Source organism: Botryllus schlosseri, unplaced genomic scaffold (genome assembly GCF_051294905.1).
Source record: "Botryllus schlosseri isolate E-star unplaced genomic scaffold, Bs_hap1 Bs17a, whole genome shotgun sequence".
In the NCBI taxonomy this organism is placed as follows: Eukaryota; Metazoa; Chordata; class Ascidiacea; order Stolidobranchia; family Styelidae; genus Botryllus; species Botryllus schlosseri.
In genome coordinates, this window is record NW_027648626.1 from 218,302 (window position 1) to 233,063 (window position 14,762).

At 39.0% G+C, this 14,762-nt stretch overlaps 1 protein-coding gene across 3 annotated transcripts in view; it reads left to right on the forward strand.

Annotated features, from left to right (window-relative positions):
• Positions 1-11,722: 11,722 nt before the first annotated feature.
• The window catches only part of LOC145459669 (cyclin-dependent kinases regulatory subunit-like), a 159,673-nt gene continuing 156,633 nt past the window's right edge, over positions 11,723-14,762 (forward strand). For 2 of the 3 annotated variants that reach the window (XR_013921522.1, XR_013921524.1), the window contains exon 1: positions 11,724-11,739. The gene's annotated coding sequence lies outside the window, so the exon portion shown is untranslated. Of the gene's footprint in view, positions 11,740-14,762 lie in introns of all 3 variants that reach the window. The other variant, XM_080338236.1, reaches the window with a different exon arrangement.

The following is a 14,762-nucleotide window of genomic DNA, read 5'->3' on the forward strand; positions in this document are numbered from 1 at the left end:
CTATTCTGGTAAGCTTTTAGATTATTTCGGATTATAATTAGAATAACCGAATTCCAAAAATCTTGTAATTTTATCTAAATTACAAAATAGAAAGAATTACAACAAAAAGTAAATTGAGTTTATGAAATCGGATTGATTGCATTATCATAAGCACGAGAACGGCAAGTGTTCGTACACCAAGGTTGTCTCGTACAATGACAGTTCTTCGTGGCATTTTCAGGAAGACCAGAAATTAGATTGGAACTAAAATTGAAGTATACAAACATTTCACAAATCAGTTAAGAATCAGACTAGGCTACTATCATATAGCTCTAATTTGTCTGATTAAACAGTTACCGTAATTTTCCGAATATAGTGCGCCCCCATGTATAATACGCACCCTTAAAATGACGTGTATATTCTGGGAAAAAGCCTGTACCCGTGTATAGTACACACCCTGCATTCGCAGTCCATGAGTACATGAATAGTTGTGTTTTAGTACGCGATGTTGTTCTGTTTTGCGATGTCACTGTCGAACAATCATGACATAATGATCGCTAATCATAATACAATTAACGGCATTGTCTCTAAACTAGATAGATAGTCGCCAAAACCTGTGAGGTCGGCGACGTGATAGCTTAGGCTAGCGACACACGACATCTTGCGCACGTGGCCCATTACAATTACAGATGTCCGATTGCTGAGACGAACGGTTATGTCGCGCGCACCAGTCCTGTTGGAGATGCGACTGATTACGCAAGCGATTATATCTCGCGCACATGGCGGCTGTGTATGCGATTGTTAAGGCCTGTCGTTGACGCGATGAATCAACAAGGATCGCCCACACGCTTGTAGTAATTAGCGACCTAATTTCGCTCGCGTGCAAATGGCAGACCAACTCAGTAAGAGATCGCGTGCTTTGCAGACGACTCTCGTGAATTAGAAACTCGTTTTTCGTTAATTGGCAACACGCTTCTCCATTTGGCAGCGCGTTTCACTCTATATGCTAGTATTGGTTACCCAACATTTCCGCATGGTGACGCGATGAAAAACGACAGTTGAACATGCAACTGGAGCATATGACTTTATAACCCCCAAATTACCCCCAGATCAAGCCTTGTTCTTAACCAAAACTTAACTTTTACCCGCATGCTCAAATGTAGCATTCCGAAGTGTCACGTGCGCATAATAATGTCCACGAACCACTAGTACCGCAGCACCTTGCTCCGAATGTGGTATGAATGTGTTTTCCAAATCAGAAGTTCTTTCTGGCTGACACTAGGACTGATTGTCAACTGGCTGTTCTTTTCGGCAAAATCAAGATTAGATGGTGATGGTGACCTCGCTGTGAACTTATAATGCAAACGAAGGCGCGACAGCCTAGAATGAACATCTGAACGAGCGTAGAGCTATTTGAAAATTTTGGGTTGGCATAAATTCTTTACTCATGACTGTAATGTCACAATCGGAAAACGCTTCTGTCCTGACTTTGCTATGCAACTGGGTGTAAGCATTTCATTCGAAAATGCCTATCACATCAGTGCTACGGTGTGAGTTCTGTGAAAAGGATGAATTTGCAATTATTCTCGATTTATAATAAGCGTTGACTTGCGCAAACCACGAATGGTTTTCTGAATTCGAATACGTATCAGGCAAGGCTCGCCCTGTTTTAGCGAAAAACCTGTTCTTGAATTTTTTCATGCCTCGCACCTGATTTTTATGGCTTCCGTACGTTGTCATTTTCACCTTCTACTGCTTTTCAGGGATGGATGGTCCGTTCTGGTCCACGGCTCGGAAGGCTTCGACTCTACCCTCACTGTGACGTCGCTGGCTCAAGTCATTCTCGATCCGGAGTGCAGAACGATTCGGTGATTTCTAACGCTGATCGACCAGGAATGGCTGCGGGCCGGTCATCCCTTTGGCGAGAGAATGTCGCGCGGCCCGTACAGGTGAGGGCCAAGCTTAAGAGGCAGAGATGAGCATTGATTTGGATTTGAAATGACAAAATTTTAAGATTTTGGCTGGATTAGGGTTTGAATTTGGACGTAAGAACTCCATTAATTTACTAGTTTTGTGATACTTTTGAAAAAAAAATCTGTCATTAGGGGGATACGAACTTCGACATGACGATAGTGAGTGAATTCTGGATTTAGATTTATGCATGTATTTGAATGTCAAATCTGGACCGCTGTCTCGTCGGTGGAATTCGGGACTATGCCACAAATTCTACTCAATTACGAGTACATAACGATGGTTTTCAAGATAAGACGAAAGTGCCAGAAGTAGAAAACGAAGTGTGTGACAATTACTGGGCGGTTTAGGGAAGTGAATGGGGCAAGGGCTCACATACCTTTGTTGGTGAATGGTGATCGCTTTGACAATCATAAGATGCGTCTTTGCGACTAACGAAGGTTGACTAATTTATGATGCTAACTTCTACTTTAGTTCAATGGCTACTTTGACCAAGTTTGCATGCCACTACATGGCGCAGTTGTTACGATAATTTCACTTTTAAATGCAAATCTATCAGAACTGACATGCTACTAGGCGAAAACGGAAGTAGTCTATAAATGCAACCTACTCAAATAAATAAGTTTAAAAAACTAAAGGTACTCTACCATCAACTACTGGCTGAGTGCGTTTTTTTGTCAGCAATAACAAGCAGCGGAGCGAGGGACCGATTTTTCCGATATTACTGGAATGCGTGTTTCAAGTGCTACAGCAGTTTCCGTTGTCGTTTGAGTTTACGTCGAGGCTGCTCGTGGATCTGCGCCACCACTAGTCCTGTAGAATTTGGTCTAAAAATGGGTCAACCTAGAAAAAATTCTTATAAAGACGTATTATATACTGTTGGAAAGATAATTTTACCAGCTTTTCAATGATAGGTTTTGTCACTTTTTTTACCTTGGGGAAAAAAGTTTATGACCTAAAGCGTGCCAAGGGGTGAAAATGTGAAATTGGGGAAAAATTAACATAAAAATATGAACAAGAGGCTAGAACCTAATGAATTATCAACAGAAAAGCTGGATAAAGATGCAAAAGGTATAAATGAAATAAAAATAGGATTATATATCTGTTTCAGGGAGTAAGAGTGACCAAGGCAGGGGGATGGGGGGGGGGGGGCGCCAGTAGCGCTATCGTTATTCGTTATAACTTGATTATGTTATTGTTTAGTTACTATGGTCTGTTTCATTTACCTTCCTTTATTTTTATAGGTAATGCTTAGATAGGATAAATATAGCCCCTTTGACGAAATATCTTTACTGCGACCGTTGAATCGACTAATTTGAGGGCTCCAACCATCCCATATCGATATACGTCGGCTAATTCGGGTAGTAATTGTCCGTGGGCTCATACAACATGTTTTTGTAAAGTATTTACACAATTACGGCATCATTTTACAACTTAAAAAAACAAACAATTTTTTTTAATAAGTCTTATGTTAAAAACATGTTTTAAACGAAGTGTTTTAAAACACCGTTTGTCTTAAATTCAACCCTACTTTGGACACTATAATGGGTCATGCTTTGGAACTGCATGGCCATATTACGTACATCCACACATCATGCCGTAATTTATTGAGAAACCATGCGAGATCCAAGAAACGTTTCCGGTGGCTGCATTTGCTCTCTGGTGATGCAGATAGAACAATAGTTAAAGTTGCTTTTGATTCGATAGGTGGGTCACCTGTAAATGTGTACTCCGACGATACTCATGTCCTTTGCTTGCTAGTGCATCATGCTATGCACCGCGACTACCCTGGTATCGTCCTGACTAACATTACAAGAGGAAAAAAACTGCCGGCAAAGACAGTACTAGATATTATTGCGAACATGCAAAGATTGATGTTATTGCTTTGAAGTACTTGTTATTCGCTCATGCATTTACTAGCTGCAATACAACATCAGCAGTTCATAAATTTGGCAGATAGCTGTATTTGAGATGTTGAACTCGAGCAGTTTGCGAAATGTAGCTATTCGGATTTTGAAAAGTAGAAAGTAGTTTAAGGAAAAGAATGCAGCACTCTCATGAGTTACATCAGCGGTTCTTAACCTTTTTTCCTGCAGCCCCCCCTTTTCAAAACCTTCCGTGCTTTGGCGCCCCCACCCCCTATTTTAAGGACCCTAATCAAAACAATGGGTAAGAAGCAGGCCCGTAACAGCACTTCGTCAGCACCCTACAAAAATAAACGTCGTTCTTGCCCCCCCCCCCCCCCAGGGTGATAAACCAAAATTCTAGGGTGTTCGCACCTACGACTCCTCGTCGTGAGATTGCGATGGTCAGCAAATTTTATATGGCATGATTGTGCAAGATACGAAAATGTTATATAATGCATGAATGAATCGGTCAAGAACATTGATAATTGCACAATGCACATATATATATATTGCTATAAATTTTTTTCATTTTCTCAGCCCACGTAATCAGATTTACCAGTATTAGCGCTGAGTGAGGTGTTGCCTTGGAAAATGTAGGGCACAAACATATTCGTGCTGGCCCGTTGGTACAATTACTTCGCTGTATGTGGTTATTTTGTGACCTACTGCCCACTATATAGTCAAGAGATATTGAAATCGCATAAACGAACTAAACTAAAAGAAACACACGATTCAAAATTGGTATTTCTTCACTGGCAAATAATTTTTCTCTGAGAAATGTTATTTGACCTGTGGCGTTCAGATTGCTACGATACAATAATTAGACACGAGCCATTTAAGCAGCTATGGACAGTTAGATAGGCCTATATTGATATCGAATTTTATGGTCAATATGAGGGCAATCTTTTTTTGGCTTAGGTTTTCTGATGTATGATTAATTTATGTTCATTCATTCACCGACATAATTCCGGGCCCCTTTCGAGCTCGGTACCCCCTAATTGGACGGTTCTGGGTGCGGCAATTGCGGTCCTGGTAAAATGTCAAAGTCCGGTCACTGTTTTCTGGTTGAGATCTTACTATTGGAAATATTTTGCGCTTCAATCGCATATATATATTAATTGCATGTGGTGTATTGGGGGTCAAATCAAGGTTGTTATAACAGCCATCGGAGAAGGGTTCATACCATGTGCTTCGAACCAGATGTATGCAATCCGAATTCCTATGTGTGAATGGCAATACGGGGAAATTTATTGTATTGGGTTTTGTTTTAGTGCTTTGTGTGACTAGTACAGGGGTTCTCAGCCCTTTCTTGGCCGTGGCCCATTTTCCAGTTTGAAAATGAACTGTGGCCCACCTTATATCTTGGAGTCAAGATCCTGTTCAAGGCATGGTAATCGACCGCGCCGATATGCCTATTTCTCAGAAATATGCCCTTCTTTCTCTTAATTTACTGCTGATATTTAAATGTAGACCTTTCGGCCCACTTAATTGCGCGAAGCTCGACAAAAATTGTCAAGTCGAATAAATATCCTCTGACAAATGACCAACGAAATAATCTTGGACCCTCCAAGGTCCCGCAATTGGGGGTATGGGTGCAGCAGTTACGGCCTTGGTAGATCATAGGCTGAAACTCCTGTGTATAATATGATAGACCACTGCTCCATTCGCATCGCGAAACACAATTATCAAATCCACCCATCCATTGTGTGATTGGGATTTTAGCTCCACTATTATGGGGAATAATAAAATCATTCTGGGTGAGCTTCCAACCATTCATTGGTGAACGGAGTACTACAGAAAAGTGGAGAAAGATTTGTTTTAATATGCACGCAATAACACATCTTGTACCAAACCAACTGAAGTTGCGATGTCAGAATATTCAATCCAATGATACAATCAATTCATGCGACTCTCACATTATGTACAATGATATCAGGCCGGACATTTTAAACCTACTCCAAAGATCAATGCGCTCCGCTAAATCCTCAAACCATTACGATTCGTTGCGGTGGTGCAGTATACCTTCATCATAAGTTGCTGATAATTTTCAATTATGGCTATTTTTGTCTTACAATAATACGACCTGGCGAAGTACAATAAATCTATACGTCAATTACACTTCATTCCGAGTTTATTGCACCCCCTTTCAACGGCATATATGACTCTACGACATATGACTCTACCGGAATACTACGTTACTTCAGCATTACCTCCCAGTTATCATATAATCGAAATTACTTTAGTAGCTGTTAGCCGTGGGTTGTCATAGTCAGTGGAAAATGCCACCGTTTGTCGCCCCCGTTTTCGATTTGTACATGCTGACTTCATACGTGCCACTACGTCTCATCAAAGTCGGATGAAAAGTTCATGAATATATTTCTAGCATTTAACATAACAAATAAAACTAAACTTGCATTAATTCTAAAATTTTCTAAATAGCCTTGTGGCCCACCTCAAAATCCTCTGTGGCCCACCAGTGGGCCATGGCCCATACCCTTTGAGAACCCCTGGCCTAGACTAAGGTGGGTGTCTGATCTCTAAGACTACTCCAAGTCGTTTCGTCACCTTCTTATCTTCATTGTATCGCAGTTTTGTGGTGTTTTGAAAAGATGAAAATAATAATAAACTGATACGGATATGCATCATCTAGACCGGTAGTTCTCAACCGGGGTTCCGCAAAGCATTTTCAGGGGGTACGCGTCACCCCTAAATTTGCAAAATGATTTATAACCTAATATCAGGGAAATCGTGAGGCAGTTTCGCTTCATAAGTGCAAAAGCTTCAGGACTCACATCAACAGAACGGGGTTTGATATGAAATATATCGTACTGTGCAAACTCCTTTTACTTGCCAATAGCTCACTGATACTAACATTTTGCTGCTTACAGATGTTATGTTCGGGTTTGTGCGAAGAAAAGTTAGAGTACTAAAAGATCAGTCAGGGTGACTTTGAAATGTTGGGATTTGAAGTTCTTTGTACCCGCAAAATTGGAAACATCAGTTTGGGATAGAAATTACACACTATAAATTCCTAATCCGTCCCAGCAAAGTTATTGAGACCTCGCCACGAAATATCTTTTCTTCTGTGATACACAATATACATAACCACTATTCAAGATTTTCGAAAATCACTTTCTCAATATTGGGGCTATGGCCATGCATATGTTGCGAATATATCCAAAGATATCGTCGGAAGCTTTTACGCATTAATAGTATATTCGCGACCACCTATCTTTGAGGAAACATATTTTAGACAGTCGTTCATATCAAATCACAGGCGCGGATTTCAAGAAATGCAGCTACAGAATTCGTTTTGAAATATTAGAAGTCTACCGAATTACGACATATATCATGGTGATATTTCAGGAAAATACAGTTTTTCCGGTTTAGCTCTCTACATTTAATGTGTGCACAAGACTGATGACGGTTGCGTAATAATTGAGCTAAATTTGACTTTACCTTGATTCCATATTCGCGAAGTTTCAGCCTGCTGGTGCCCGGCGTTTATCTTGATCTCCGAACGTCATACCATAAACACTCCTTGTAAGTGCACTTGGTGACATTTCACATATTAAATCGCTTCATTTTCAACGTGTTCTGGTAACACGTGTAGCAAAACAAATCTAGGTCATTGCGACACTGTCTATCTAGCTACATCTCTCATTTTTTCAACATACGTAAAACAATGATGGAAATTTTCGTAAAAACGGGTGTATAAGTCAAAAATTGCGATTTTTCAAACTATTCCGAGCCCGATCGGTTCGGTTAGTCTGTACAGCAAAGGGGGAGATCGCTTATCTGGGACGTGAGGTCGCCGAGCATTAGTGCGCCAAAGTGTTTTGTCGTTAATCGTCATTCTCTGTAATAACACTCTCGGTAATGTCCATTTTCGGTAATGGTCATTCTCGGTAATGGTCATTCTCGGTAATAGACATTCTCGGTAATAGCTTTCTCGGTAATAGCCATTCTCGGTAATAGCCATTCTCGGTAATAGCATTCTCGGTAATGTCCATTCTCTGTAATGGTCATTCTCGGTAATAGTATTCTCGGTAATAGACATTCTCGGTAATAGTGTTCTCGGTGATAGCCATTCTCGGTAATAGTCATTCTCGGTAATAGTATTCTCGGTATTGTCCATTCTCGGTTATGTCCATTCTCGGTATTGTCCATTCTCGGTAATGTCCATTCTCGGTATTGTCCATTCTCGGTATTGTCCTTCTCGGTAATAGCATTCTCGGTAATAGCATTCTCGGTATTGTCCGGATACGATCGGAAATAGCTAGTATAAAAGACACGACGAAATTGCCATTACATTACGGTGTAGTGCGGTATTTCAGTTAAGAATCAAATTAATACCATGGAAACTCATTATTATCATTACAATGAATATGTTTGCGATTTATTTTACTTATCAATAAAGGTTCTATATACAAGATAACTGTAGAAATACGTAATGATAAAGCCAATGCAGGTCAGGAATCACAAAACTCTGTGGTTACGTGGTATAGGTATAAGATTGCAATGTTAAATGCGGAAAGCCTCACCTATTTCACTTAATCCGTGGTAATAATTGTTGAAAAAATTGTGCGTAGCATGATAAGACCAAATTTCATCGAGTACGACAATTGTATGTTTCCAAAGTCATTTTTAGTTTTGCAAAAATGCGATAGATATCAAAAATATCATATTATGATTGACGTGGTGTGACGACAATGGAACTGGTTTGGTAGCTTTCCTTTCGAGATGATTCGGCGTATTGGACCAACCATACGCGACATAACATCTGACTCTATGAATTATCTCCTTCACAGCTTTCATGATCCCACTCAAAGACCCAAATCCACAGCAAATCTAAGCAATAATCCCACCTAACAGCCAACAGAAATAACAAGGACTTTTGTTGTGTCAACTACTTGACGTCATTTCATGGCTGGGTGATTTCGTTTCCGTTTTCCGGAATTTCGATTTGTAATTCAAATTACTTGAAAACTATCTGGTAATTTCAATTTTCATTATTTTATTCATATTCCTAACCACATAATGTACGAAATAAGGTGAAGTCATTTTGAAGATGCAGTTGACCTTTAAAAGAATGTTGCTCAAACCGAAAGAATTGCAAACAAACTGGCCAATTTCGACATGATAGGTTAAGATGACGTTATCTGATGACAATAGATGTATTTATGTATTTTTTTCCGAAACTTGGAATGTTGTTCCCCGACAGCTATAATATATCGATATATATATACGACACGTCCTGATTCGAAATCTTATTTCAATCTCAGGATGTGCGGCACATAGCATAACCGATTCGAAAACAAAATATTTAGATAATTATTGGCTACATTATGGCGAATGTGGAAGGCTAAGATATATCAAGAAAGTTTCGGAGAATAGTTATATAATAATGATGAGGATGTTACAACTGTCTCGAGTTGTCCAATGAAATGGATACATTACTTATTGTGGATCATGGAGTACTTGCCTTTGATCTGGAGACCGTGATTCAAATTTGGTTCAAGCATGAGCACATAGTTAATATTGTCCAGGGCTACATAAAACGATTTGATCTGTTATAGTGAATATAGATACGTCGGACTTTATTGTGAATAGGCTACCCAACCAAACATTGGAGACCTGCGTGAAAATGAATTTTCTAAATGAATTAGATGTATGTATGTTTGAATTTAAATCCGAGCGCTAATCCTGGCTTGATTTTCAATTCAAGAAACATGTCCCGAGGTATCCAAAATGTCATAGAGTAAGTTAATAACTGTTTCTAGTGAATAATGCTTTATTATCAATAGTTTCTCGAAGTACACATATCTGTTTTACGAAACAGATTTGTCGAAAATTGAATGATGATACGAAGGGTTCACGCATTCGTCACGACGAAAGTGTTAACGCTTAACTGTCAGTTCATGCTCGATCTGTATGATCAAAGTATCCGCAAGTTTACTATAATGCTATTGAAAAAAAATTGTGACATCATTGTATGTTTCGAAATATGTGCGCTTCGGAGTGGGAAATTGAAAATTTTATCGCGTATATTATCCTTTGTTTAGAAATTATGTGCTCAATAACAGTTATAGTACAAATGCTCACGTATGTTGCATGCAACAGCTGCGCCAACACGGCAAGCTACGTTTTAGTTTATGTTTAACTGCATTAGTACTATGTTGGTCAATCTATCGCCAGAAAAATGCGCAACTAATTTTATGTTTTCGCGTGAGCGAAGCTTTTGCAAAATTCATGGATAGATGTGCAGCGATCATTAGATGTGCTGCGAGATGTTATGTTGTATGTTATCCGCATGAAGTATGCACTCAGTTGTGGTGATCAAAACACCACTGAAATGAACTATCAACACAAAGTACCGAAAGACATAGCCATTATCAGACTCGAACACCAGAACTGACCAGTGACCGTTAATGGGCATTGAATGAATATCACCTGTTAGGATACGGATGGGCGAAATTAGGAGGTCATCCCTAATGGCACTTAATCATATGATGATTAAACCGGCCGCTTGCACCAGTAGCAAAGCATACAGAATGTAGCATCGTGATAAATTGCGCTGGAATCACTCCACAAAGCCGATGAACCGACGAAAGAACGAATCAGAACAGTATTTGGAAGATATTGCATTGGAAGTCGCGGAACTCGAGACGAAACCCCGTTTACTGTCGAACTTGCCTATGCGACGTGAAGCGAAAGTGCTTGATAAATCCAGAAAACGACATAGCGCGAACGAGGAATCGATGCCTCCACTGCAATTGCGAGTAATCAAAAATATCTCGAAGGCTGAAAGACTCTGATCTGTGAGGTGACAATATTTAAATTGGTCAGAATGAACGTTGAGTGTTGAGAACAATAAGTAATCAATAGAGTTACGTGATCTTGATTTGTAGGCAGTAATGTGAATGTAACAATTGACTTTCGGGTTATGAATATATTTATAAATGCATGCCTCTATTGCTAAATATGTGCGCATGTAATGTTAATAATCGCTGCAGTTTTTGTATTGCTACGCCAAAATTGTCTCGGATGAGGACGAATGTCGTCATGTTTTAAAATAATTTTGTTGGCATTTCAACACATCGGCACCTGACATGCCCTCAGGCTAGTTAGTAGATGCGTCGGAAATGAAATAAAACGTTGGACTAAAACGAAAGTAATATGTACAGTGTAGAGTTATGGGATAGTAACCGTTGGAAATAATTGGGGGGAGGTAGAATAAAACAGATTACCCAAATTAGCTCCCTAAATAACAAAAGAACAAAACACTAATGTCATGTTAACTTGAAAATTTAGAGCCTTTTTAGTCATGTTGTTAAGCATAATGAATTGTCATGTGTTAATTTTATTGCAGTATCGATTGTTTACCTATTATGCCTGATATACTACACACATAAGCGTTATACTTGGCTACGCATATATTAAGCCAAGACCCTCTACCCTAGCTGGAATAGAGTTTAAATTTCGTGCAGAATAAGGACCTATGTTGTCTTTGGATCACAGCTTATACGAATATATAAAAAGCTTAAGACACCAATACAAAGTAAGAAATCAAAGGAAAACACCGGTACACAACGATAGAAATATGTTTGACCCTAGTCTCCGAATGACAGTCCTTTTGTGGTTATCTATCGGCATATTGTTGGTATATTTTATATGTATGTATATTGGGCAGGAAAGGCCTCACCATATATATGTTGAAACATACCTTGGAGTGTTAATCAAGTTGTAAATTGTGCATGATGGATGGGAATTTATAAATTCGTATTATAATTTGAAGTGAGCTACATTTGTATCATTTATAATCGAGTTTATCAGTAATTAGACCTGTTTAGCTGTGCAATTAATATTTGGTTGTATTAAGGTAATATCACGTTCGGAATACACATAATGAGTATATAGTTAATTACTGGACCGTACAAGGTCGCTGTTGACTGCTGTCAGGCTTTCAAGTTGGACATCTGGTACATTCTACAGAAGAAGCAAACGAACCGAGAGTTGAATCCTTGCCTGAAGTACATCAAAAGACTGTTGCAAACTGCTCAATCCATCATTGAGTGATGTTCAGTACAGCTGTGAAAATTACGTCTTGAACCAAGGCATCTTTTTTTCATCTCTCTCATATTGGTGGCCAGTACCGGACTTCTGAAGTGCCAGTTTTTCTACGTATATGCCCTGTCAAACGTCACAGTGGGGACCGATCTTGATTGTCTTAAAGGTGGTAATAATAGTTATCATCCCAACTACTTGGACGGTGTCAAAAACGCTGTTGCCGTCGATAGGAATAGTGTTCCGGCGACCTATGCCTTCAAAATATGAAAGAGAAAGCACTCCAAATGATGAAGCCAAATCCAATCAATACATTGGCTCACCAGTTCTCCTCGTCATGTGACTCTCAGAAAGCAAATGTTCTGTGCGAGAAACCTACATGCGAATTTTATTACGACAACAAACCAATGACGAGTGGTTCAACGGACAGACAGGAAATGCCGCAAAAGCAGTCCCAACTAACTGGACGTTATCTCGCCATCGTCGATATTTCGAAGCAATGCCAATCCAGACTTGGGACTGAACATGAATTTGGCGACCATTGGCAATTGGAAGGAATCAATATGAAGTATTCATTGATCCGGAAGGACAGGGCCGCTATTTGCGATATCAGTATTCGGTAGGGATGGTCAGTGACGAATTTTTCCCACCTTCAGCAGTAGTCATATATTCCAATATTCAAGTGGTAACATAGTAAATATCTTGACGAAATTTAATTTATCTGTTTTCAAGGTCGTATAAAAGCAATACGATTAAGTTGTAGTGTTAATCGAGGTACAGCAGAAAAATCACGCCATTTTTAAAATATGATGACATTGGGTAAAACTATCGTGTTCAAGTAGAAAATAAATTGGAAAATAGTAGTTGCGTGCGAACTTTCTGGTAGAATTAATTTTATATGAAGAATATTCTCTGGAATTATTTTTCGAATAAATGTCTCAGCAATGAAAGAGAGTAGGCTACGTATTAGTGCGATAGCTAGGTAACTTAATATCAAGAAATATTGTAGGTGATGTCGTGACCAATAAGCTAATGCACGGAACTGATACGATAATCAAATTTAATATCTTCAAGTGCTTTTGCAGTATGTCATAGGTTATATTATAGTGCACAACTCAAACGATAGTTAGATTTGGAAATTATGTTTGGCACGTTGCGACATAAATAAAATAAGTGTTTTGAGATTATTGGCGGAAGTGACGAAGGTAGTTTGACGGATTTCACAACATAAAAAATATTCGATATCTGTTTCATAGGAGATTAGAGATACGTTTACACCAAGGAATTGTTATCCAGATTATCCTTATAATCCATGTTATCAATGTAGTGTTGGTTATAGGCGCGTTATTTTTTAGTCCTCGCCTTCGCGGGTGAAGTCGTTATGGTGATTTAGGTGTAGCATCCTTATCACGGTGTCCCATTAAAAGAATTACAAAAATGCACCTATTATTGGCGTAACTGCTCATATTATGACAATAGTACACGATGTTGCCTGTTCAATTTAAATCTGCAAACAACGATTTACTTGTTAAATTAGGTACAGCCATCTTATGTCCCCCTTTTAAACAACTTATTTTGATGACATTTTCTCCAGAATTCAGTTTTGCATCTTTGCGTGGGAAGTCGCTACGATGATGTGCTGAATCGTCTCAAATCACTTCTTATAAATAACTATGATTCATCCTTGCATATTTTTGTCCTGGAAAATACCATGAACAATCATCGCGGTTTACAGAAAGTCGGTTACACTTACAAGCACATAGACCGAACCTCATTCTATAGCATATAGACACAATTGCTCATTTTGATGGAAGCGGGGGGAGAATTGATAACCTCAGCCCTCAGTATTTATTACAGCATCATTATGACACCTATATGAAGCGTGAAACGGTTGGCAAAGGCGAAATGTGCAAAATCGACTAAGCCAACCGGTTGGTAAGTACTGCGTATATTAGGGTGGTTCAAAAATAACCTTTTTTCCTGAATCTTGCAGGTTACTTGATTAAATCGTTAGGTTGCCTTAAAAAACGACGCACACCAAATTTGAATTCATTCCAACCAATATTCGCGGATTTCGTAGAGTTTGAAAGTTTTGAATTTGCCTAAAAATGCAAAAAAAAATTTTTTTCAAATTTTTCTGCCCACCCCATGAAATTGTTGCGCTGTCTTCGAAAACGATGCAAAACAAATTTGACTCAATTCGAAGCCGTAGAAGTGGAGTTATTTCAGTTTTTCTTTGATAATTCTGGGATTATCCTTGATTGGTGGATCATCTTAGAATTATCATAAAAAAACTTGAATAACTCCGCTTCTGCAGCTTGGAATTGAGTCAAATTTGTTTTCCATCGTTTTTGAAGACAGCGCAACAATTTCATAAGGTTGGAAGGAAAATTTGACAGAATTTTTTTTTTGCATTTTTAGGCAAATTCAAAATTTTCAAACTCTACGAAATCCGCGAATATTGGTTGGAATGAATTCAAATTTGGTGTGAGTCGTTTTTTAAGGCAACCTAACGATTTAATCAAGTAACCTGCAAGATTCAGGAAAAAAGGTTATTTTTGAACCACCCTAGCGTATATATATGCACGAATGGGTATGCCAATATAATTACCCGGAAAAGTGGAATGTGGTCGCACGAAGTGTGTTAGAGTCTGTCAAGAATGCGACAGCACCACTTTCCAGCGCAGTAACCGATAATGCTGTGTTGCTTAGCTTTAGCACAGTTGTCGGGGAGTTCTGGTAACATAAGGACGCAACAAATTCCAGAAAAGAGGCCGTCGAAGAGAATTCATGAACGAGCACATGTCAAGTTATGGGATCCGATGTCGTTTCGCATCC